Here is a 25,405-nt window from a genome sequence, read left to right on the forward strand (position 1 = left end):
CAGAGCTCCACATTCAGTTTGCAGTGCTGACACCTAGAGTTAAGCTTTCTACTTTGTAAAATAAAACGGGTTGGATCTGCAGCTAAACAAAGAAGAAGTGTACATTTCATGGTGTCATTTCAAAAAATATCAGTATTTAAAACACATCTGCTTTCCACTTTAGAAGCAAGCAAATTCCCATTCAACCAATACTTCAGTTTATCCAAATGACAGACAAACTAGTACTGGGGAAAGGGGGAGAAATGCTTTGTTCAACATCACATTATAATAGCATGACAAAACAACAAAGGGTACACGCAGATACGATGTGCACGACCTCTTTGCTCTTTTTCAGAAGTTTTTCTACAACTAACCCTAGGCAGATTATTTCAGGTTATCAGATAATTTCTGATTAGTTCAAGCCTAACTTCAAACAAATATGAAAAGCCTCCATTTGCAAGTTTTTCAGATGAGAACTCACACTGCCTTGAATGGGAGGATGAGGTGAGCACGAAAGGTCTGAAGAATCTCTTAGCAGTTTAATAAAAGGCACTGAGAAATCACTGGAGTTGTTGCTACACTGATGAAAATCCAATGAAAAAAAAAATTAATCTATTTGAACGAGACACGGGCACAGGCATTGGCTTATTTCTCTTCAATTTGAAAACACTGGGGCTGGTTTTTATTGCTACAGAAAAATACAATTGAAAGTATAGATTTACCCACAGCCTAGATCAGAGAGAAGGGGGAAAACATCAAAATCATTGCCAATGGCAGTCATTTGTCACTACACTATGTGAGCTCTGTGAATAAAGGGGGTTGTTCAAGCTTATTTGCTAAACTGCAGCTCAGGAAATGCGGGTCCCTGTTAAAAAAAAAAAAAAAGAAATAATGCAAAATAGGAGAGGAAGAATAGGAGCGTAGACACTGGCAGATTAAAGCTGTGGGGGAAGTGCAAGGTCAGTACAGAGTCAGTAAGTGAGAGGTCAGAAGAGAACTAGCTCTAGGAGACAGCTGGGGAATGGAAAGGTTATTTATGGAGAATAAGGTTGAATTTCATTCAGAACTGAAGAATAAGAAAGGCTAGGAAAGAGCTTGGAATGAATGTTATCAGCTTGGTCTGTAGAGCAATGCGTGCTGGGGGAGATCGAAGTATTTAGAGAACAAATAGGTAAACTTAAAATTTTAAAAGGATTGAAAATGACAATATTCAGCCACTTCCCCATCTATCCCACAGACAAATTACACTGGATCCTGCATTTTTGACAAAAGACTGAAAACCACACTGACTCCCACATCTTCCTCACTGCTGCCCATGTCTGCTACCTGCCACCAAATTTCATAAGCGAAAGCACTTCCCTGTTGATGTATCAGCAGCATGCATCCATTTCACACAGCCTTTGGCCATTTCCTGTTGCACACACTGACTTCATGCAAGAATACTGGGACAGTTCATTCTTGTCCAATTACACAAAAATGCGTATGAAGGCCTGGAAAAAATGTTTGGTGCCAAAATGCAGTTCTGATAATATTTTACTGGCCAAGACACTGAGAGCCAGAATTATGCAGAAGAAATGATGGACTAACACCTGTATGAGCAACAAGTATCAGTGTGCTTTGAAAAAATGTTTGTTCAGCAATGGCAGCATAAGTGTGCCTGCAACCCTGTGAACATAAGGCAGCAATCTCAATACGGATTACATTGGTTTAATTGCTTATCTCCCCAGGTCAGCTTTATGTTCCAAATGTGTCTTTTGGCCTTCTGAAAAGTTAGGCAATCCTGCTGGTCTATAGGCCAGCAAAGGAGGCAATGGGGAGGAGGAACTGTGGAAAATGTGCCAGCACACAAATAACTGCATGGACTCTACACTGCTAACTACTGACACACATAAGCTGTGACAGAGCTTGTCTCTCCAGCCTCAAGATCTTTACTGTAAGGGTGGTGAGGCACTGGAATGGGTTGCCCAGGGAAGTTGTGAATGCTGCATTCTTGCTGGTGTTCAAGGCCAGGTTGGACAGAGCCTTGGGTGGCACAGTTTAGTGTGAGGTGTCCCTGCCCATGGCAGGGGGGTTGGAACTGAGTGATCTTAAGGTGCTTTCCAACCCTAACTATTCTATGATTCTATGATTGTGAGATAGTCTAGAAGAGAAAACAGGAACTGTATTCTGCCTTAGCCATAAGTTAGTATCAGCATTACACCCCATAAGCAGGCCAGGCTTGTTTGTGTATAAGCAACTGGAACTGGGCATTTTCAGGTTATGTGAGATGTGTAATATCTGTCCTGGGACAGACCATCCCCCACCTCCTGGGATGTACAGAAGTACAATGGGTTTATTTTTCTGCATCACTTTCCTGATGTCCTGAAAACCCCTAAACAACTGTCAGAAGCACTGCTCTGGAGGCCTGGCAGGATATCTGGCTTGCTGCTGTTGTGTAATTGCAATTGCAGAACACAGACAATTGGAAATCAGGGCCTACTTGGAAATCAGGGCCTTCAAGAGTCAGCAACTTTTTCAGCTCTGGCACCAAACACGTTCAAGTTGAAAGCTCAGATACTTCATGTATGTATAAGCTTCGCCATCATAACTGGTGTCAAAATGGCTTTCACAGCTGTAGTTTACACATCACACTCAGTACTGCTTAGTGGTCCAAAGGATAGGCACACTATTTCTGGGAGAAAAATGTAACCCCCTTCTCACTGTATCTGCCTTCCACCTCAATTACCCTCTTTGCTGTCCCACAATGTAGAAGCCTTTCCTAAGCCCATCCTACCCTAAAGATTTGTCTCCTTTTCTCATATTTCTTAGTCTCTCCTGCTTCTTCCTGCCTTTTCCTCCTCTAAGTACCCAAGCATCCAAGACCTCACCTGCCTAGAGGAGACCACCAAAGCCTTGTCTTTCCAATCCCTGAGTCTGAGAGCCCTACACTGCTGGGGAACACAGCACCCACAGGATGCTGGAGGCTGCACTGTAACACCCAGCTTGTCCAGCAGTGCCAACCTCAGAGCTCAGTGGGAAGGAGGAGTGCTCTGTGAGCTGCTGCTGCCAAAGCAGCCTCCAACAGCTCCCACTGCCTGGCCTTGCCTCAAGTCAGCCAAAAATTTGTGGGGAAGGGAGGAACAAAGCACTATCGTCCCCACCCACTCCACTGTAATTATCCTGTGCTTCACAAGCAGGATTATCTATCTGGATACACAGTGCCACGCAGCCAGCTGTGACCATAGAGAATTAGCTGTTCCCCTCCTGGAGAATTTTCCCTTCTCTCTTCCTAAGTATTTTAACTAACTTACATTAATTCAGTATGCTGCCCTTTCGGTTTGTGGTTTACTAAACCAAGGATACGAACTGGTCCTCCCTATAGAAAGCAGATCCCTCTTAGGTGGGGTGGTATACCAAATTCCTATACCCTACAGCCTGCTGTCTCTCTGCTTCTCAAGGGTATTGGATCCCCTCTCTTAGCCAGTTAGCCTCTGGCTCAGTCCAAGAGTGACCCCTGCCTCAGGATCCTTCAGACTCCTGAACTGATTCCTGATGCTGTAACACCCTGTATCACACTGTGGCCTGCCTGGATCCCCTAAGAAAAAGCAACAGAAAATCAGTAAAATAAACAAGCTATTTTGCTCCTCCATCAGCAGGTCAGTTTCCTTTGGTCATCAAACCTAGAAGGATGAGCTCCTAGTCTTTGTCAGCCTATGCCAGCAGCTGAAACATGAGTTCAGGCTAATGAGGGAAGACTCAGCCAAAAGAGGCTTTCAAAACCACAGACTTTCTCTCCCCGACTCTCTCCCCATTTCCCCTCTGCCAGGTCCCCACTGCCTCCTGCCCAGCAGCCTGCTCCTAGTTAACCAGTAGCTTTAGTGGCCAGCATCCTTCCTTCCAGGGCCAGCATCCTTAACCCTTCCCAGATAGTGACAGAGTGGCAAAGAGAACAACAAAATACAAAGCTAGAAATTCATCCCTACAGTATGGCAGCAGTAGGAGCTGAAAAGCTCCTTAAAATTACCCCTTAAGACAGGCTGTACACCTGCAAGACAGATAGCTTTCACAGGGGCTGGATTTATTATTTAAGGAATAGATCCATCATCCATGGTTGTACTGAGCAGTAATTTATTATGTATTCACAATAGGAAACTATCCCATATACTGGCTGCAAGATTTATGTTTTTAGATTGCTCAAACATCTGAAAATTTCATCCTACAAAGATGTCTGAATGTAAGATAGGAAACTGGACCTCATCTGAATACTTAACAACTCTTGGCTGTATTCTCAAGTACATTTCCTTTCTTGGGGCCAAACTGATACCTTTAAATAACTCAGTCGTATCTAACTGTGTACCCTTTCCTGATGTTAGGTCTTTCTGTGGAGGAAGGCAGTATCCTTACATATGTAAAGAAGCCGAACTCTTAGCTAACCAAGAGAAACATACCCTACCATCAGATAGCCCAGAGATTGTTGTGCAATTTAGCACTCTCTCCAAATGTACCCCTTTTCCCAGCAATGCTTCACATCCAGTTCCTACATTACAATCAAGCTCTGTGAGGAACGTTTCATTCATAATTCACACTATTTTTCCAACCGTATTCGTGTTTCTGTAAGCTCCCATCAGGGAAGTTGTGTTCCTTGCCACTTGCCTGCATGCAGCTCTGCGTGCAGACAGCTGTAAGGAGGAATGTACAAGAATCCGACCTCTGCGGTGCCATAGCACAGCGCTCGTAGATCATGAGTCTTGTAAACTCCATTTTACAGCTGTCTGCACATCTAGATGAGCAGCAGGAAGAGCAACACCACACAAACTGCAAGAGGAGATGACAACTTTGGGGAGAGATAAGGAGAAACCACACTGAGGGCAGCTGGAGAAACCAAATCCTGTAAGCTTTCAGGGGATAGCTATTAAAAAAGAGAGAAAGGGGGGGACTCGGGATGTGTTGGGGAGATAAATCTTCTGAGTTTTTGAAAAGGGGAAGGCAGCACTTGCAGGCTCACTCACCACAGCCCTAACAAACATAAATCTTACCCACATGGGCACCATCTTTCCCAATGCACTCACCAGGGCTGGCTGCAGCGCAGCTATCACAGAAGGATCTGTCATATTAAGCAGAACAGCACTTGGCAGTTTGTGTGAATTATGGTTACAGCTGGCACAGCTGGGTGCTGCAGGGGTTGACAGGCTCTGCAACACAGTCACAGCAGTGAGCACTGAAAAAAAAGGTCATCAAAATGGTTTTGGAATGAAGCTGAAGAATAGTTATAAAACACATCCTTCAAACTTATGAGAGACTTCCAAACAGTGGAAGATCTGATAAACTGGGGGAGGCTGATCTCATGGTTTATATTAGCCTTAGCAAGACCTCCTGGGTCTGCACTTACTGTGCCTGAGTGGGTCCCTCATGCTCAGTCCAAAGGCTTTTTAACCTTCTCTCACTTGAAATAAGCTGCAATGCTATCTCTTTGTCTCCCTGATATACCTCCAAGACACAGTTCTTTACTCCCTATCCCGTTGCAGAAAGGCCTCACACTCAGTAGCTGCAGGTAACCAAGGAGCAGTGCCACTCCTTCTGGTATCTCTCACATGCCCCAAGTGCTAAACACAGATTTCCCCACAGCCCTAATCTGGTTTATACTTCTGGTTTCTGAGAGTTTCAGAGGAAGCCAGTGCACACATTAGCTTTACAAGGAATTAAAATAACCAAGTCAGAACAATCACTCCTAAGTTCAGTACTGCAACAAGTATACCTATCTGGCAAAACAACTGAAGTTACCCATCTCCTTGCACTCTTGGAAATTCATTAGGCAGTCATTTCAGGAGGTCAGGGTCATCCCATGCACATGGCATCTCTTCAGACCCCCCATGCAGACCACTTCACTATTGCTCAGCCAGCATAAGTGATTAAAATTTACATCTTCAGAATGTGAACTTTTTGACAGTCTCGAGTACAAAAAGAAATAAACTTTTTTTATTATTATTTTTTAAGTTCTGAGAGCTGAGAACTTCAAAATCTGACCTAAAGTGATTTACCTTTTCAAAGGAAACTAGGTTAGTAACTGTCTATTTCACAGATTCACATGGGAAAAGTTACGTGGCCTTTCGAGAGAGAAGAAAAAAAGAAAGGATGTCTCCTACACAAGACACTAAAACACTTGAAACCACCTCACTACAAAAGCTTTTTCCAAACACAGTCATGCTTGTTTTCAGCAGTAACAGCAAATCCCAGCAAAATCAGTTTTCCACTGGGGAGAAATACAGGTATTCAAGAAAAATGCTACAGGAGAGACCAGTCTAAAGTCAGCTTACCCACAGTAGGCTGAGCATGCACACAGACTCATGCTGCACAGAGGCAGGCAGCAATTGCAGCTCTGTGGTACTCGGCTGTGGCTCATTATCCAGAGACCCGTTTATGGATAGCATGGGGTGTTGCTCCCCATTTGCTGCACCCAGCGTTCCATCTTACTTGCTCACTTTGTGCTCTGACTAACACATACACCATGCACAGCTTGGAAAACCTTGCTGGGGCCTCTGCCCAGGCTCGCTCTCCCCTTTACAGAGGGATTTCTAGGAAGTTCTGGGAGAGGGACATCAGGAAACATTTGCCTTCTCTTGCAGGTTTTCCCCCAGAACAGCAGCTGGTTAACCTTGAAGTCGTACCTGACTAAGTGAGGCACCATGCAGCTCTCTACCAAACACCCGGCAGAGGTGGAGAGGAGGGACATAACAGGACTCTTACCCCTGCAACTATCTTACCAAAAAAACACAAACCACCAAAGCTGGAGGAGTCTCACAGCTGAAACTGTGTCCAGCTGCTGGTATTTCACTGACTAGGTGGCAGGTGATCAAAAAGAAAAACAAAGAAGAGAAAAACAACATAGCTAATTCCATCCCTCAACTGAGTGAACGTTTTAATGTTGAACATTTGAGAATGCAAAAAAGGCACTAACCTATAGTAATAGAGATATCCATCACCATACAAATTACCTGCAACACTCAGAAACCACTGACACAGGTTTAAGTAAGAGGGAGTGGATCCCTGGATTACATGTGAATGTAAAACATGTTCTTTATTTCTCTGCTGCTTAGCCATGTTGGCTGCTCCTTAAAGTGTGGACTAGATAATGAAGTATCACCAAAAGGTGACTCTCTTGGATACAAAGGACCCTCTCCAATGACCAGGGCTGTCAGAGCATCCTGGGCAGGGTAGGCAGCTACACCAGGAGATGCTCACAGCTCCTCATGATAGTGGCACAACAGCATCTCTGCACTGCAGCCCTTGATAGCTTGTTGATCAAGCCGCAGTCACAGGCTTTCAGTGCTGGTCAAACAGGAGGAGACAATTTTTCAGCACAAGACTGTTTTCCAAAACCCAGACATTTTCGTACCTGCTGATTTCGTATCTCCAACACAGTGAGGTTAGTACCCAAGAATCCCTTGTAAAGGTCTCCTTTGTGGTCATGACATGACACTTAGGCAAACTGAGATAATTTAAAATCAGATTTGCTCCTCTTTATTTGGCTGTTTATTATAGTTTTGCATTTTCATTAATACAGAAAACTCCATTAGAACAGCCACCTTCACTTTTGTTCACTGCCTTTAGTTTTAGTGTCTTGTACATTAGCACAGTGCTGCAACACTCAATAGAGCATTAGCCACATTTTTAAAAGCTTCCTGTTAGTCCTAAAAGTTGCCAAATGTCCCAGGACTGTTGAGGACAATCTGCTATGGATACAGTCTTGGAAATTATACTTCAATGTCATTGCAGATGATAATGTAGTTTGGCTATTTCTAAGCAACCAGGCTGCCTTTAGATGTTTTCTTTAGGTATATGGACATCATTTTGACCTCCAGCCCACAGCAGAAGCTTCCTTTGAATTCCCCTTCTTCTCTGTCAAACACGATTAATTTCTGCTTTATACTAGACTATTTGTGGATGCCACTAATTCATATTCAACAGTTGATTACAGCAAGACCTGGCTGGGCTATGGATCTGTACCACTCAGGTACCAAGCAAAATAGTTCACAAGCTGTCACAGGGACTCAGGGAAGCCCGAAAACACCAAAGCATACGGAATAACCCCTCACCTCTGCCTCAGAAGAATTAGGCTATTTATCAAAAATATTTTATAAGCATTTTCCTACATGTACCTAAATACTGACCTAAATATATATATATGGACTAAAGAGTGATGAGGGCTGCGGATTTTCTCCCTTTTTAGGATTTCTACTTTAATCTTATTTTTTAAAAACTTTTCTCACCATTTTGCCACATGACAAAATTTTTTACTATCTTAATACAGTGACCTACTGATAACATCAACACATTCAGAATTACAATTATGCTTTCCTATCTGATGCTGCTATTTGAGCTGCTTTAATTAGGGCAGATTGATCCCACATTTACCCCAAATAGCATTTTGTGTTAGATCCTTGTATTCGCACAGGGTTGTGCTGACAGCGCCTGGGCTCCCTGGAGGCTCTGGGGACAAAGTGTATTCACCTTGCTCTCCTTTCTTTTCTCACTCAGATTTTCTGAATTTGCTCCCATGCAATGAACTTAACAAAGAACTGAAGCAGAGATGAAGACTGAAAATTACATCAGGAAAAGGAAGTAAATTAAGCAGGGACATTGCTAGACATAGATTGAAGTGCGAATAAAAATTCTCTGCAGATTTCAGACAAAACCTAAATACCCAGACCAGCTTCCTGTTTCAGTGTAAACTGCACATACTTGGGCCATTTTCTCATCAGTTTAAAGCCAGCATCATATTTGTTACAATGACAGCATATTTACTGATGAAAGCACTCCGAAAGACATTTGGGGAAGAGAAACAGAATTTTATCAGACTAAACTCACAGTGCACAAACACGGGTCTTTAAATACAATTGTGCCCCTGCATCATCAAAATAAATCAGAGGTAGCTTCCATTTTACAACCTTCTTAAAAAGAGACAGGAATTGCCCAGCTCGTCCTCCACCTTATGAGAATGTGAACTTCTGATAAAAAGCTTACTTCTGTTGTTCTGCCAAGTGCTAGGTCCAGAACCTGGGAGGATTAATAACAAGAATGGGCTGGAGACACGTGATTTAGTTAACCTTGTTTGCAGCTTGTCTCCTTAGCAAGGTACAGCCTGACCTTAGGTGGCTGTGTCTAAAAGGAACAATTATGGAACTCAGCAGTGGAAAAAAAACATAAAACAAAACCAGACCGGAGCCATTTCACTAAAAGAATTTAAAGTGTTCAGCTAGATTATGTACATTAGAATACACTACATCCAAGCTTTTGTCAACTGCTTCAGTGAAAAAAAACATCAGAAGAGATTACAGAAACCTTGGACTTCTTTTAGAACTTCTTTCTTTTATCTCTTGAGCAGCAAATAAAAGCAAACTTTCATTTATCCGAGGTTATATGGCTCTGTCACAGACATACTGGAACACACCATAAATATTAGTTGATTTATAATTCTAATTTCTTACAGATAAGTAAACATAAATCGAGTGACTTGCCCTAAGTCACCTAGGAAGTATTTGTCATTGCCTGGAAGTAAGGCTGTAATCTGACACCCTTTGCCGCAGCATCCACCTTTTGAAACTTGAGTGGTTTCTGGGAAATCAGGTATTTAGGACAGTTGATCTAGCCAAGTAGAATTCCATATTTTTAAAGTTACTTCTAACATAACCTACAATTCTGCAGTAAAGCTCTGCCTCTCCTAGAGTTAGCACATCTCGATCAGCACCAGCAACAGATTGCTTGGTGTCAGTCACAGCGTTGAACTGTCTAATGAGCATCTACAAGGCTTTATCACAACAACTTTATGATACCTGCTTGAGAGTGCACATCTCTGAAGGACAAGTTGTCGTGGAAGTGCTAGTAACAGCCAAGCAAGACAGCACTTAGTGTAGCATGTTTGCCCTTAGAAAGCAATGTCTCCCAGCTTTGTTATGAATGGGAACCACACAGAAGGAGAAGCTGGTGCACTGGGGGCCATGTGCAGTGGATTTACTCAGTGGGGATTAACGTGACACTTTTGAGGAAGCTCAGAAACCCACAGAGAACCTCCCCGCAGCTGTGCAAAGAAACGGTTCTCAACTCCATCTGTTTTCTTAACTCTGCTGGTTTAAAAGACTTACTAATTCTTGTTTGAGCATGGAACTGCTGGCATTTTCTGCATAACAGTTGGATTCCTATTCAAGAAGGACTTGAAAAGCAGCACTGCAAGATGAGCAGCAGACACAGAGGTGTGCTGGCGTGCTGTCTTCCAGCCTGCTCATGGCTCTTTGCAGCCAGATCACCTGGAGTGCTCAGGTGCTGGTATGTAGACAACGAGCACCAGGATCACAAGCAACTCCACTGAAGCCACTGGAGATGATTTTGGTCCTTTGTATGATGTCTTTCAAATGTTGTTTGTGGGCACAGAAAAACACCAGAGACATGTCTTTGGGATATAGTCATCAAAACGAGGCATCTTGGGACACTAACAGATGCCCACTGCAAGCCACAGAACATACGCCTGCTGCCTGCTGATCTGCTCTGGAGAAAATTGCTAGGGGTTGCGGGCATTTGTTTTGTTATGTACTTCAAGGGCCTCCTGTGGCCAGACAGGCCGGATGCAGCTGGAGCCCTCCCTCTCCTTCCTGGTGCACAGTGGAGCTGGGAGGGCTAAGCATGGCTATCCAACGTCCTGGATGGCTCACTGCTCGCCCTGGACATGGCATTCAGAGGGACAATCCCCAACACTTACACATCCCAGCCAGCCAGTCAGGGAACTGATGGGTCGATGACATCCTCAGCCATCAAGGCTCCCTAATTCTTCCCACTTAAAGCAGCTATTTAGTCCTCCTTTGAAGTGTGTTTCTTGAGTACTGAGTTGTATGAGTTTAAAATTGGGCTTAGCCAGGGTGGATGGACCCTGACAAAGAGCTTTCAAGCCTCCTCTGTGTGAACACCTTGTATTTTAGGGGAGCATGTTAGAACACAAGGACAGCTCTTTGCACAGGTACAACAGGTTACTGACTGTAATTCTCAACAAAGACAATAGAGTCATGTAACCACAAAATTTAGCACATTTATAAGAAGATTCATTGTTACCGACAAAGACAAGACAATCCTGTGTGCTAGCTGGGGTTGAGAACCCGATTTCACCAGTGCATGGCACCCTCCTCACATAACAAACTGCATTGGAGGTCAGCTCATCCCCTCAGATATCCACACTGTCTCAGTCAGACACATGAGTACTGTGACCTGATCCAGCCCATCAAGCACTGATGCCAAACAGGTGATAGAAGGCAAAGGGATTCCATATAAGGGGAGAAAGGAGTCAGGAGAGCTTAGAAGAAAACACTGGATCAAAAGGAAAATTCTGTAGCACAATTCAACTCTCATCAACACAGCCTGCGTGGTGCGCCTCTGGCCCATTATCCTATAGTATAAGAACAAAGCTAGATCCAAAAAGACTATTAAAAGGAAATCATACTATCTAAACAGGGCATCTCTTCTGCACAGCACTTGAGATTAACCTTTGGAAACCAATATAATTTGTCATTGAATTAAAAAGTACAGTAAAACCCCAAAGAGCATTCACAAGAACCAGGAGCAGCCTCCAGCAGATGTACTGGCTAAAGGAAAGCATTTGAGCTATGTACCACAGATATTCAGTGTCTGGACATACTATGGTTTTTGAAATATATGTTGTACCTTGAAGAAAAAGGAGAACTCTATGAGATGATGCTTGAATGCCCATTGGAGTATGCCCTGAGACAGCTCTGTAAGCCATGCAATGAAGGAACCACCAGTTAGTCCAGGTTTAGGGAGTCCATTAGTAAATTGGTTATACTGCAAAACAAGGTTAGGGAACAGAACAGTCTATGACCTTGAGATCTCTCAGCAGAAAACAAGCTCATTCTTACTGTAAGTAGCGTGATGCTTGTCTGAACAGCAGCTTACTGCAGAGCACTGTCTCACTAGCTCACCTCTGGGCATAACAGGCAGTTATCACTTGCATGGAAATGAAAACAGAAGTTAATGAACTAATTAATTCACTTGGTGTTTAAAAATACCTCCTTCCTATCCCCCCCTGCCCATGATTCCTAAGTAAACTATGTAGAATAGGTCTGATTCCCCCGCATCTCTGAATATGTATATACACAGAGCTCCCTCTTCACATGGTTATCTTTGATGTAAAGCCACTGCGTGTTGGCTAACTCTACCTAAATCCATTATAGGCATCCCCTTGTATAATATGCACCTTGCTTTAGCATGCAAGACATTTGGTTCCCAAAAACATGATAGGATGGCCAGAGTAACCACTAACCAGACATGCTGGAATGCCTGAAAGTGTCCAAGATTAGTCATTTGGCAGCAATCCTGAGGAAATGTAGCTTTACATATCCTACTCTGGACAGAGAGGTTTAGTGCTTGGGGCCTTCTGGCAGGCCTGAACCCGACTCCTTCCCTTGCAGCGTGCAGCGCAGCTTAGATCAACCGTGACTACACAGCTAGAGCCAGGATGCAATTTTTCTGGATAATTTCAACTCCTGTGTTTGTCAACTGAAAGGAAAATGCATGCACAGCATACACATCCATTTTCCATCAGAAATCTGGAGGGTGCGTGTGTATTACACGAGAGATCAAAGGCTGGAGAAATTTCATTCTAATTTGAGGGCAACAAAACAAAGTTACTGAAGAGCAATATGTGTGCTTGTCAGCTATACAAATTGAGGCAAATCCAAGATTGTATTTATGTACTGTCAAGCTGGCAGGACTGAGAAGCAGCAACACTTCTTTGGTCACCAAAGCTTGATCCAGGACTTGCATGGACACGTAAGAAGAGCTGGCACCTGCATCTCACTGAACTTTTAACAAGAGGTTCAGTCACCTACACATAAAGAACCGTAACCTATTTCTTACGTCACATTCACCTAGGCAGGAGGGCACAGTGCAGAGCCCGTGCTAGCGCTTAGACCAAGCCAGCACACTTACACCAGCAGCTGAGTGCTGCACTGAAACGGCTCAGGAACAGCTCACAAGCAGCACAGACGGAGCAGCGTAGCCATGCTCCTAGGCTTGCTCTGCATGACTCTCAAAAGGACCAGTCTGCTTGAACTTAGTGCTGAGCTCGGACAGAATTAGTCCCACCAGTTCAGGAGCTAGCATGCTTACCACAAGACCATGGATGCTGTTGTGTGGGGCTGCCATGGCCTCAGCATTTCTACTCAGAGCTGCAGAAAGTAAGCAAGTTAAAACATGCAGAAACCGGCAGCTGTCTTAGTGTTTTTCACATATTAAGCTGCAGAACTGGTCCCAAGTACTCCTGCATTCAGGACTGCACAGATGATATTGCTCTTTCAATGTATGACATTCATGTAGCATTCCAATGGCAAAAGAAACCAGCACAACAGAATGGGTGAATGGAAAAACGATTGTTTCAAGTTGATCTAAAGGAAACATTTAGTCATGCATGGGAAGGGAAAAAAGTGAAGAGGTGACTAAAATAGAATTAAGCAATTGGAAGCAGCTGATGTTTGATGAAAAGAAAGATAATTTCTGGGGTGAGAAATGTAAAAGCCTTGAGTAGTTTGGAAGGGCAAGTTATGCATGACTTTTTAATCCTTTCCATGGTGCCAGGTCCTCCAGAATCCACTCCAGAAAGGTTTCCGAAAAAGTTTATTCTAGAACTAAGCCAAAATCTTCAGCCAACTGTGGAAAATCTTATTTAGAGTCAGACTAACACTTTGTGAGCTCATGTCAATGTTAGAAAATTGCTCCAGCTGAAAGCATGAGGGAATAGTTTTGCAAAGGAAGCCGTGCATTTTAGCCTGAGTTTATGATTTGCAATAAGAAAAAGCAGAAAAGATAACTAGAACAGTTGATAGAAGAAAGAAAAAAAATAGAAAGGTTGAGTTGCATTTTCTGACAGAGCCATTATTGTCCCTCCATTTCCCAAAGAGCAGACAAGTTCCATGCTGCAACGGAGGCAAGCACAGGGGTTTCCTTTACATGAGCTTTACATTAGTGCACTTAGCCTGCAGACATGGAAAACAGTTCCTTGCACCTGCAGACATGGAAAACAGTTCCTTGGGCCTGCCCACAGCAACTCATTACTACAGATGTGACAAAATCCAATTCTATTTCTCCAGCCCATGTCCAGATCACACCAATTACCATTAAAAATCTCTTTCCAAATGGCAGCTCAGACAGCACAGTCACCCCCAACTGGTAGGAATTGAGGTGTCGAACCCCACAGGGCACATGGGTGACACTGTCATGGGCACATACAAATGACTTTCCCAATGCAAACATTTTTAGGCTTTATGTAAACTTCTGGGTACACCCAAGTCTGAGGCATCCTGGTCATTCTTCTTTCTGGGTCACCAGCTGCTCTTCATGTGCTGTCAGTCCCAATCCCTCTGTTTTGTTTTTCTTTTAACCTGGACAGAAAACTTAGTGGATAAATGACAGATACTACCTTGTCCCTTTAGTAAATCATTGGCAGACATGGGTCAGCATTTTGGGATGTTAGGGACATGGTTTAGCAGTGGACTTGGCAGTGTTGGGTTTATGGTTGAACCTGATGATCTTAAAGGTCTTTTTCAACCCAAGTGATTCTATGATACTATGTATGGGTACAGGTAGGAAGCCAACCAGACAGTATATTACTACTTTACGTAACAAGTACTGATGTTTTGCTTCCGTGAGTGTCCACATCATTTGAAGTCACAAGTTAGAAGCGTGCTGTAGTAAGCAAATATTAAGTCAGACACTTGTGGCTATATAAAGCTATATGGAAGAAGAAAAGAGGAGTTATGTGAAATTCACGACATCTGGGAAACACTTTGTATATGGAGTCCAAAGACAGTGTACATTGCCAGCCTGGCAGAGAGCACACAGATATCCCAAACAGAAGCCTAAGAAAACAGAAAATCAGTTAAGTATTAAGTTGACCTCGAAATATAATTTGTGGGTGTCCAGACCTGTTTGTAAATTCAAGCGAAATCTGAGAAATTATTGTGAACACGGACAAAAATACAAACCAGAAATGTATAGCAGATTCAAACACGCTCTGAGCAGAGGGGCTGGGTTAGATGATCTCCAGAGGTCCCTTCCAACCTCAACTATTCTATGATTCTGTGAAATGTTTTGCTTTGGTATTTTCTAAATGAAATGGTTTGGGTTTGATTTTTTTCTGTTCCAAAATGAAAGGGGACAAAAATAAACAGCTTCTAAAGCAGCACCGGGCTTTCTGCTTGGGTCTGAATAAAAACATCATGCAAAAATTAAGAGTTTTCCTCTGAAACCCCCTCAGTTATCTCCAAGGAAACCTCTGCTCTTAGCTTCATTGGACCTATGTTTATTTTTCGTATTTGAGGGGGAGGGCTCAGAGAGCAAACCAAAACACTCACCATCCATCCAGCTCTGCTCCCAACCCCTGTTTTCTTATTCACAGGGAAAAACTGCAAAGATGATAAACTCTTTCAGATGTACCCCAGCTCCCTCAGTGCTGAAGGTGCAGAGCAGGCATCTCTGCAGCCAGCAATAACAAACACTAACACCAACTTTGTGTGTTTCCATGGCCATGGTGCCCCAGAGACTTCCTCTTTCATCCACATGCTCCTCCCCTCCAAAGCCACCTCATCACCATCTCTCTGAGGCTGGGGAAGGAGGGACAGTTCAATTACAGCTGTTTCCCAATAGATTTTGTTTCGGCGGAGGAGGGAGGCAGAAAGCAGCATTTCTGCTCTTTCATTCTTTCCCCACCTTTCTTGTTCCCTGGGTCTATTTACCCATCCCCTGTGGTTACTGATTGAAGAGAAACAATTTGGTTAGAGAGCACAGAGAAGCAGCGCAGGGAGCACTGTTGCACAACCAGCAGCCACCCAGGATCACACTAGTGTCCCCAGGGCTGTACGGGCAAAGCAGAGCAGTATTTTCCTACGAACACTGACAAACCCTTGCAGTTCAGCCCTGTGCTTGGGCTGGTGTGGGAAAACATGGCACCGGCAGATCACCTACACTAGAGACTGACTCAAGTCTGGACATCCTGGGGCAGAAGGTAGCAGTGTCTGAGCATCGGCAGGCTTGGTGGCAGCCGGCTGTCCTCTCCATGCCACGTGCCTATCTATGTCCCAGGCACATTTGCTAACACACAGCACCCTGATTGTGCCTGAGGCCCTGGTAGGGTGACCCTGCAATGCACAGTAGATCTGGTCCACTACAAAACAGCTCTTGCCAAGGTAGAGAGGGCCCAGGGGTTAATTTACCTGTTTTAATACTAGTCTCGGAGTTACTAGCTAAACCTCTGGCTCCTCTTAGTATTTCAGTCTCTGATAAAGCTGGCCAAAATGTTTCCCTACAGCAAACTTTTTCTGAGGAAAAATTATTAAGGCTTTTATTACTCTTATTAAGTAATAAATGCCTATACTGACAATCAAAAAAAAGTGTATTTCAAAATTCCAAATTCCTTTTTTTTTTTTTTTGCTTGTTTAGGTTTGGGTTTTGGGGGTTTTGGGTTTGGTTTTCTTTTTTGTTGGTCATTGTTTTTTTTCCTTCTCTTAACTCTATCATCCCACTGTCCTCACCTTTGCTTAGCTACTGTCAGGAACAAAAAAGAAAAGCCAGCGTGCAGAGGTAGCAACAAAGCCTGCGAAGTCGCCTTCAGTACTCAAAACAAGCCATTCCTGGCACTGCAGCATGTTATTGTGCCTCTAGAGAGAAGCTGTTTTGCTGTTCATTGTGCCAAAGGTCTTTATTGTAGTCACGTAGGAATTAGCCCATTCAACTCTTGAGGCAATGATCACTAGTTTCCTTCTGGCCCATCTCATCTACAAAGGAAAGCAAGCCAGGGTCTGGCTGCCTGCCCTGAGAAGAGGCACTGGAGAACTGCTTTCACTTGACTACATGGTCAACTCAAATCCTCTCTATGTGCTGTTTCTCAAGGAATAAGCAGTTAGGCCTGTGATCAGTACTTGCTACAAGTTAGAGGAGTTGATCTGCAGTATGATTCTCAGGACAGGACTTGTGCATGCATCGGGGGAAAATGTCAAGCCCCCATCACACATAGGTACCTGCTGCTGGTAAAATACCACTGCTGTGCATCAGTGCAATACTCTCTTTTAAAATATAGATCTCAGCCCTCTGCTGCAAACATAAAGAGGTTCACCACACCTTGGAGGGAGGTCAGGATGGGTATAAATGGGGCAATAGGCAAGGAGTGAGAAAAATGACAGCCTTAGGGAGGGAAAGCAGTGGAACTCAGCTCATCCTATTAGCACTTGTTCGCTCACACAGCAACACTCCAGCACAACGCAAGCCAAATCTCCATTATAATCTCACTTTTTTGGACCAGGTTCCTGCATATTAATTCCTATTGGCTGACACATGGAACAGCACACTTTGATCATCTTGTTAATCAGGTATTCTTGCAGCAATACATGATGCAGTTTAAATAAGCCAGGTTAAGTCCTTGTGTACACAAGGAAGCTGTTGTAAGAAAGGGCAATGATGAAATTACTTTTTGCAAGAAGTAACCAGAGATTAAGCACTGTGTATGCTTTGGAAAATTTCACTTAATTTGTATCATTTTTCATGACTTTTTGCTTATTATGACATGGTGTTGTCCCCTAGTCATGACCGGTTTTGCTTGAAAGTCAAGATTCTGCAAGCTGGGCTAATGAAACCGCCTGAGGCTCCAATCTCACAGAGAACCCAGTACCTTCATTTTGAGGCGGCATCTCCTTTATATGGCGTGTTTTAGTCACTCAAAATACTGACCAGTCTTGAAGCTATTGCTTAAATGCACAGCAGCTCTTGGCAGACAGGACTGCTGATTTACCGCGGCCCTGTAGCATGCTTCTTTCCTCCCCAGGATACCACAGGAAGAGACCCCAGCACCGACATGGAGGAACAGTACTGTTACCAAAAATGCTGACCAGTCCCAGACAGGCACCTTACTGCACAGCTGACCCCACTGCCCAACCTCCCAACAGAATTCCATTTGCAAAAGCATCTGATTTGCACAAATACTCATCAGTCCCAGCACCTACTGATATCAGAAGTGACTACAAGCACTGGGATACTACTCTGATTTTTCAATATCACCAGCCCACGCATCCCTCTGCCCTATTTATGTGTGGCTCAGCCTCTTAGGGACCATAACTGAGTCTTTATGAAGCCCTTGGATGGGTTTTACTGCAAAACAAAACTAAGAATGAACATGCACAATTACACCAGGACAATAGCCTAAACTTAACAATCACTTCCTCTAATTGTCTGAGGCAGCCTGTAGAATGAAAAATCATCTTGTGATAAATCCTTGTTGGTCATTTACCACCATTAATCTATACTGTCAAAATGAATTAGGTGCAGAGGAGCATGTTAATTACAATGCAGATGACACTCTAGCTTTAATTATCATGACTTCAAAGTAAGCAGTGCCAGTTAATCGACCTCAATCACTACACACGGCTGCTGGAGGAAAGCGCTATTGAGCTGACAGCATCAACATCCAGCTTGCAGGGTCTGCAGTCACAATGCCGGCATTATATCATCTCTTTTCCAAGCTGCTCTCTATTTCTATCCACATTAGTCAGGTCTATGGGACACTTTTTCCACTGCCTTAAATTAGGGGTAACCAATTTTGTCAATACGTAGCAACCTGGCTTTATTTATAGAACACTTCAGATTAAACAGCAAAAGCTCCCACTGTCCTTTTATGCCTTTTCATTTTGCATTTAACAGCTACTTATTCATTTTACTTACCAACTAGGGCTATGTTTTTATAGCTTGCGGTTCCCATTTCAATATTATTTTATGCCATTTTCTGGAGGGCTAGGATTATGGAATAAACCTAAAACACCTGGACAGTTTGTAAGGCTCTGGGAGAGCACTTAGCCATGCTGCAAAGGCCCACAGGTCCCATCAGACAAATGTAGCCCTTCTGTTATTGTAGGACCTGAAATAAAAACTCTGAAAGCCCATCAGATTCCTGCTGAGATTCTCCATGTGAATCCCAGCGGGCAGGCTGACCCCTTGCTCTAGCTGGTGTCAGCATTATGCTTCTGCAAAGGTTAACAGATAAACTTGTTCTCCATACTCCCGCAGACAGGGCAGGAGAAGGAGGGATCTCAGGGCATGGAGACAGGATGGCAAGAAGAAACACTAATGCTAAAGCTATAAAAGTACTGGAGCAGGCTGCCCAACGAGGCTGTGGGGTTTCCAGTAGCAGAGGCTTTAAGAAGCCAGCGTATCTATCTGCTGCAGTGCCCAAGGCTCACAGCCTCTGGTGTGCTGGGTGTCACTACAGTGTATTTCCTGCTGCTTGATATATACCTTGTGAAAAGCTACCCTCAATTTTCCCTGAAACTGGGGTGAAAAATGCAAAAGCCTGAGAAGATACAAGTAGCCTATAAAATGTCCTGCTTTGCTCTCTCAAGCAGAGAAACCCAAGGAAATAAGGAGTTACAGCAATAAACCAATGAAGTAAAATTAAGGTGGGGAATTTAATCACTCAGGAGACGGGAAATTCAAGGCTATGGTACCCATGGCAACTACTATTTGTCCAAAGTGTATGGAACATTAACCTTAACTCTGTATGCGGAAACAGAAAAAAAATATGGGATGTATCACGTATGAATGCATATTTCATGCAGAGGGTACTCTGTGAGGGCTACTGTGGAAGCAGTAATTAAATTTCCTGCCTGCAGAGCAGGTAGGTTCATGCACAAGCAGCTCTTCTGAGACTTGAGCTAACGTCACCAGACAGAGCTCCCAGCTCATCCCCACAGCTCAGGCAGGGAAGGTTCGAGGTCTTGGTTTGGCCATAGTACCACATCCTGCTTTATAAGCTTCTGGCGGCTGTTCAGAGTTTGTTTTGAGAATTGCCATCTGTTGATTTAGGGAATGTTGTGATGTTACTTTCAGTTGTTGGGTCAACAAGAATTCTGCATTTCTTGTATGTTTCTGTTTTTAAGCAACTAAAGCAACATTCATCATTCAACAAGGTGCAAGTCCAGTTCCTGCTGGGTGACCAGTTTATTTGAATGTGAGAACCAGATTATCGCCGAGCTAGACAGCAAACAAGTTATCAGAACCTGAGGGTGTTTTGTTCTTGTCTTGGGCTGAATTTTAACCCTTGGCTGGGTGCTGAGGAGTCAGCTTACTTACAGAAAGAGCCAAAACCAAAGCCAGCCAGATACACAGTAACCCTGTGGATGGAACTGGTGTCCTTAAAGATTCAGTTTGTACAGGATCGTGAACAATTGCTGGCTGGTCTGTCTATCTTTGGCTATCTAAAATCTGGCAGACAAGAATTTATGAACATAGATAACAGCTGAGAAGACTAATTGCAGTCAGGGGGGTGCTGTTTGAAGAAGAATTGGTTTAATAAAAATCACTCCTATCTCTTGTCACCACTGTGGGACGTGGAAGCAGGCAGTCTGCTTGATATGACCTCCCCGAGGCCTAAATTTGGAGGGGCCATGTGCCATCTCATCTCAGGGCCAGAGGCAAGTTGAGGAGAGGCAGAGACCCCTCCTGCCACAGCCTGCAAGAGGAGGAGGTGTCTCTCTGCTGCGACTTCACTCATCCCCTGCACAGCCCCATCGCACACCTTCGCTGGGTGGAAACAACTTACTTTAGGCCAAATTGGGCCTCAAGCAGGGATCTTGGGCCTTGGTGCCTTAAGAAAAACTTGGGTCAGACGGCAGCATGCTGGGTCCCAGCACTTGCAGGCAGCCAAACCCAGCACCCAGCATCCACCACGTCACATTTTTCACAACAGGAGCAGAGTCAGACTGCAACCCAGCCCATCGCTCTTAATAAAGCAACTTAACGCATCCACAGTGTCAAACAGTGAAGCTTAGGTGTGACCTCTGTCACCACTTCTCAGGCTGATAGGACGAGGCCAAAATCCAGCCATGCCCAGAGAGGGGCGGATGGACTCAACGGAGTAGCACACCCCCCGGGCAGGCTCGGATGCCTGTGTGCCATGGGGTGGCAGGTGCCTTTGCAGGTTCCCATCCTCTCTTGGTGCCTCACCACATGGTAGGTTTGGGCAGCTCTGCAGATCATGGCTGGGGGCTCAGATGGGGCTCCCTGCAGAGGCAAGGAGGGGAGCAGTCTGAAACACAACTCTCCTCCTGAGCAGCAGTGTCCCTGTACAGTACAGTGCCAGAGGGTTTCCATCTAGTAATTTTGGACATATCTTACCAAGGCCACATTTATCTAGCAGCGATTCAAAGCAAGGAGATCTCCCACAGCAGAGAAGATTGCTGTTTGCTTCACCTGCACTTCAAAATGAGAGTGCTCACATGAACTCCCTCTGCCAGACACGGCTATTCCAGACCACAGCCGACCCACAAGCTGAAGGCACGAAGTGAGGCAGGCAGCCTGAGTACACTCTGTGAAGCCTGGTTCACGCTTGTACCTGGAGATCCAGTGAGCATAAAACAGTGGTGCTCCTCCAAGGCTGCCTGAGATCAGGCTTGTCCAGGGGAGCCTGCTTTATGCCCTGTGGGCCACCCACCACCCATACATGTGCTAGTCTACACTCTGCCTGCCCTCTTCCTTCTTGCTGAAGTCTCTGAAAACCTCAAAGTCAGCTCCAAAACAGGGGCTGATTGCCCCTCACCAGCAACAGTCAGCTCACAGGCTTGAAACTCCTCACAGGGCCATAAAAGCCAGAAATAAATCATTTTACATGGAGGAAAAAGGTAGGCTTCTTGCAAATACCAGCTGAGGGTGACATGAAAGGGGTGCCAGGGTCAGACCAGCTGATACAGGGCCATGTCGTAACACCAGCATCCTTCACATGACATCCTGTTGCAGGGAAGGGGAGGACTCCCAACAGCAGCACTGCCCTTCACTCCTAGAGACACAGGCACTCTCCTCCATCAGGGTTTGCCATCACTAGTACAAACCCCAGAGCAGGCTCATGAGGGCTGGGCTGAAGCTGCCAACCTCATTTCCAGAGAGCTGTTAGTAACCTTGGACTCTCCTCACTGTAAGCATATTAAATATGAGCTATTCCTCACAAGGGAGAAGTCAGGATTTGATATTGCACAGCAATGAACAGCTGAACAAGCCAAATCTTGAAAAATGGCTCTGCATATGTTTTCACAGAAGTTGCGGCAGGTTCAGGAATTAATCTGGCCAGAGACCACCACAGTGTCTATATGGTAACCTGAGTTAAGGCAGGTTTGAACTGCTGAAAAATCCCCCCCCCCCCAAATGATTTCCATTTCTGAATCTCTGACCTGCTGTTTATGGAAAGGGAAAGAAGTGCAGTAATGAGGTAAATGTGTTTACGAATGCATTACTGTTACCTTTCTACTCTAACACCTTACGGTAATGACTTTACCACCCATAGTTATTGCTAATCAAGATCAGCTCTGGGGGAGGAGGAGGAATCAGCTCTGCCACAAAATCTGTGCTGAGTAAAAACGTTCCTCATCACATGAAAGCTATAGCCCAGGCAGACTTATCTGCATCCTGTTAATGACTAGAAGTACCCCTTTTCTAGGAGTTTGCTCTTTATCTCTTACAAGGGCTCACATTTTACCTGGCACTCCTCTGTACAGCAGCAAGCACACCCCGAGCTGCAACCGCGTCGAAGCGTTCAGCAAGCTGTGCTGCCCTCAGGTCTGGAGTTCCCTCAAAAGCAGCACAGGCTGCTTTGCCAGCTAATCTTTCCAGCCTGCAGCTACAGAGCACAGCTTAGCTGTGGACCTGTGTCAAAGGTACATTTGTTAACACATTTCCCCTGGAGTGCTAATTAACATTTACATCAAGTGCTATGAGAGTGCAAAAGCTTCAACACAAACACACTGCAGGGAAATGCAAGGAGCAAATTCTCTTCCCTCCCCTTCCCCCCTCCAGATGCAGTGTACTGTTTGCCCTTCAGGAGCTGGTGAAAATCCAGTTTGTTTTGTAATCTTCTGTTCGCTAAAATCAGATATTTCTGCAAGTTAATAACTAACCAGCTTCTTTTTATTTAAAAAGAACAAGTGCGTTTAAAATTCTATGAAAGCAAGGCCCTGCTGGCACTGGCGCAGGCCAGCTCGCGCATCCCCCTGCTGACTCACAGCCTGGTCACGCAAAGTCACAATATTTTATGATTTTACAATAAACATAAATAAAAGAATATCAACACACTTTCACTTGCATCTTGAAACAAGACGGAACCCTCTTAAACTAAACACCAACAGAGGGAACACAAACACAAGTATCTGTAGCTGGATCTTCAATTGCCATGTTCTGGGATGCTGACAAAAGAGGCTCTAATATTTGTACCCATAATAAGATGTAGAAAAAGCTATCTGCAAACACGAATTTGCACTTGAAAAACTGCAAAGGCAGCTGCTGAAGTAGCTGGTTAATGAGCTATTCTTGATACTATTTCTCAATATTTATTGAGAAAAATGTGCAATCACATTGAAGAAAAATGTTTTAGACCACACTCAACGTAACTAAAACATGGTTGGAAAAAACCCTCTGAGTTTTTTCCAGGAGAAACAAAGTTTTTTTTCCATTTTTAAAGGAAAAACTAGAAAACCCCAGGTTTACAGACGAAAAGTCATATTCTATGAGCCATGCAACAGTAGTATGTAAAACTTCATCTATTCTGTGAACTCCTACGCCATGAGAAAGTACACAATATTATTCAATACATTCTCTCCTGCCACAACCATGCATCCTGCCCAGGCCTCCAGGAACTCAAATCTGTGCCTAAAAAAGTGCCAGTATTCTTGAAATAAGGCACGCCTGCAGATGTAGAGAAGTTTGAGCAAGGGGCACAGCTGCATGCTACTGCCAGAACTCACTTTCTGACTCTCCGCCTCCACAGAAATCAGGATCTGAGCTCAATAATATATACTATGAAAACACAGACGTTTCGATTGCAAACTGCTCTGGAGTTCTGTGAATGTATTTTGTTATTGTTGCCCACTTGCCAAATATTTGGGGTGAATAATTTTCAGCCTCGGTGTTTACAAACTGCTCTCATTGTTTCATCCTTTTTTTGAGTGTTGCTTGCTTCTGTCTTTTCAGGGGATAGCCAACTTTGTAAACAAGAAAATGAAAATAGCAAACAGCAACAGCAATGCATATTTTTGTTGGAGGTTGTCCAGTGCAGGACCCTAAGCACTAATGAGGCCACTCTCTGGGCAGTACTGCAGTAGATGCACCGCGCCATCAATGCCGAGCACATGTTCCAACAAGACAAGGTGATTATGTTTCTTCCGCTTGACCAGCTCTTGAAACCAGACATATTTTCATTAGATAAACGTTTCTGTATTCACCACGAATATTTTTAATGAACAACAAACATATTTAGCAGATTGCCAGTTCCCAAATTCTCTGTCCTAATTACTGCTTCTCTGTCAGCAACTCCTATCAAGAAAAGTCAATTCTGAGCTAGAATCTAAACTGGCACATTCCTGACATGATCTCCCAGAGACTCTTTCTCCGAAGATGAATGTCTGGGCTGAAATCCTGGCCTCAGCACAGGCGATAACAAAACTTCCACGAGTCTCCTCCAAAATTTGTGAAGACAAAACACCCCAGTATTTTCAGGGAAATCAAAATGGAGGTAGAACGCCCAGCTCCCAGAATACTAATAACTTAATTTCATGTAACAGGACGAGATGAATATAAACATGCTAACCTGTCCAAATTGGAAACCTTTCAAATTTCAGGCACAGGAAACAACAAGGTTTTTTTCAGACAGGATGTCAGAGCTACCCCTGTGGTTATATGTGAGCTGAGGACAATGTTGTTACACGAGATCAAATTACAAACACAAGCAAACAGAAAACAATCTCAGAACCTCATTGTCCGGGATTTCACAAGCAGCACAGCTGACCCATTAGGAAGGTTAAATGCTCTCAAGCGAGCTCTGGGAGAATATGAGAGGTTTGCTGCTGGACATTGAGTTCCATGCAGTTAAATGGTCAATTTGTTTGCCCAAATTAATGCTTATCTTACTGCAGGCTTGCTGTGGTTTCACTAAACACAATTGCCCTGCAAATCTTAAAGCAGTGGTTTTGCTAAAATTACAAGAAGCTTCTGGATTTTCCAAGCACCTAAGAAAACTATTTTGGTAGTTTCCACAGCACAGAAACCTGTAGTTACTCAGATATTTGAAACTTGCAGCAAGGCGGGAGACGGTCGCTTAACCACACACGTTACCATTTCATTTCTATTTCTAATGTTTAGCACAACCTTGCTCTAAGGAATTTCTGAAGTTGTTTACAAGAGCTGATGTAAAGGTTGTGTTCAGTCTGGCCCAAGGGCAATGATTTACTGAAGTCACTTGTAAACAGCAGAAAGAGATAATATTTTCTGTAATTGGGAGGGAGGGGGGGATAAATCCTCACCTTGTACCAAGGACCATTAGAGACAGGGCTGGTTTCCAAAATATTCGCACCTTCAGTTTCTTCCATGTCTG

The 25,405-nt window shown here is 44.0% G+C and overlaps 1 long non-coding RNA gene across 1 annotated transcript; it reads right to left on the bottom strand.

Annotated features, from left to right (window-relative positions):
• Positions 1–664: 664 nt before the first annotated feature.
• On the bottom strand, positions 665–25,405 carry LOC136019113 (uncharacterized). The gene is made up of 3 exons (XR_010614748.1): positions 25,335–25,405; positions 5,028–5,176; positions 665–844 (listed from the first exon to the last, which is right to left on the bottom strand). It is a non-coding gene; the product is annotated as an uncharacterized LOC136019113 (long non-coding RNA).

The sequence above is a fragment of the Lathamus discolor genome, chromosome 8 (genome assembly GCF_037157495.1).
Source record: "Lathamus discolor isolate bLatDis1 chromosome 8, bLatDis1.hap1, whole genome shotgun sequence".
Taxonomy (NCBI): Eukaryota; Metazoa; Chordata; class Aves; order Psittaciformes; family Psittacidae; genus Lathamus; species Lathamus discolor.